Source organism: Amphiura filiformis, chromosome 12, assembly GCF_039555335.1.
Source record: "Amphiura filiformis chromosome 12, Afil_fr2py, whole genome shotgun sequence".
NCBI classification, from domain to species: Eukaryota; Metazoa; Echinodermata; class Ophiuroidea; order Amphilepidida; family Amphiuridae; genus Amphiura; species Amphiura filiformis.
In genome coordinates this window covers 23,416,839-23,418,513 of record NC_092639.1, presented here as the reverse complement: position 1 = coordinate 23,418,513, position 1,675 = coordinate 23,416,839, and positions in this window count along the sequence as shown.

Genomic DNA, 1,675 nt, shown 5'->3' with positions numbered 1-1,675 from the left:
GACTCATCAGTCCTAAAAAGAGTGAAAAATAGGGGTCCCCGTTTTTTGGGGTCCCCGTTTTACAGATTACCCTGGGTCAATCTGTAAAACGGGGACCCCAAAACGGGGACCCCTAAAATTTGTCAGAAGCTTTATGGGGTGATTTTAAGGGGTCCCCGTTTTGGGGTCCCCGTTTTACAGATTACCCTAGGTCAATCTGTAAAACGGGGACCCCAAAATTGTGTATATTGGACAATTATATAAGAAGTGCTTACTACTTTCATAAATTACATTTGTAATATTAGTATATCCATGGTGAATATTTTGTCGAGATTTGGAGACTCATCAGTCCTAAAATAGAGTGAAAAAATAGGGGTCCCCGTTTTTGGGGTCCCCGTTTGACAGTTTACCCTAGGTCAATCTGTAAAACGGGGACCCCAAAACGGGGACCCCTAAAATTTGTCAGAAGCTTTATGGGGTGATTTTAAGGGGTCCCCGTTTTGGGGTCCCCGTTTTACAGATTACCCTAGGTCAATCTGTAAAACGGGGACCCTAAAACGGGGACCCCAAAATTGTGTATATTGGACAATTATATAAGAAGTGCTTACTACTTTCATAAATTACATTTGTAATATTAGTATATCCATGGTGAATATTTTGTCGAGATTTGGAGACTCATCAGTCCTAAAATAGAGTGAAAAATAGGGGTCCCCGTTTTGGGGTCCCCGTTTTACAGATTACCCTGGGTCAATCTGTAAAACGGGGACCCCAAAACGGGGACCCCTAAAATTTGTCAGAAGCTTTATGGGGTGATTTTAGGGGTCCCCGTTTTTGGGGTCCCCGTTTTACAGATTACCCTAGGTCAATCTGTAAAACGGGGACCCTAAAACGGGGACCCCAAAATTGTGTATATTGGACAATTATATAAGAAGTGCTTACTACTTTCATAAATTACATTTGTAATATTAGTATATCTATGGTGAATATTTTGTCGAGATTTGGAGACTCATCAGTCCTAAAATAGAGTGAAAAAATAGGGGTCCCCGTTTTGGGGTCCCCGTTTTACAGATTACCCTGGGTCAATCTGTAAAACGGGGACCCCAAAAAACGGGGACCCCTAAAATTTGTCAGAAGCTTTATGGGGTGATTTTAGGGGTCCCCGTTTTTGGGGTCCCCGTTTTACAGATTACCCTAGGTCAATCTGTAAAACGGTGACCCTAAAACGGGGACCCAAAATTGTGTATATTGGACAATTATATAAGAAGTGCTTACTACTTTCATAAATTACATTTGTAATATTAGTATATCCATGGTGAATATTTTGTCGAGATTTGGAGACTCATCAGTCCTAAAATAGAGTGAAAAAATAGGGGTCCCCGTTTTTGGGGTCCCCGTTTTACAGATTACCCTGGGTCAATCTGTAAAACGGGGACCCCAAAAACGGGGACCCTAAAATTTGTCAGAAGCTTTATGGGGTGATTTTAGGGGTCCCCGTTTTTGGGGTCCCCGTTTTACAGATTACCCTAGGTCAATCTGTAAAACAGGGACCCTAAAAAACGGGGACCCCAAAATTGTGTATATTGGACAATTATATAAGAAGTGCTTACTACTTTCATAAATTACATTTGTAATATTAGTATATCTATGGTGAATATTTTGTCGAGATTTGGAGACTCATCAGTCCTAAAATAGAGTG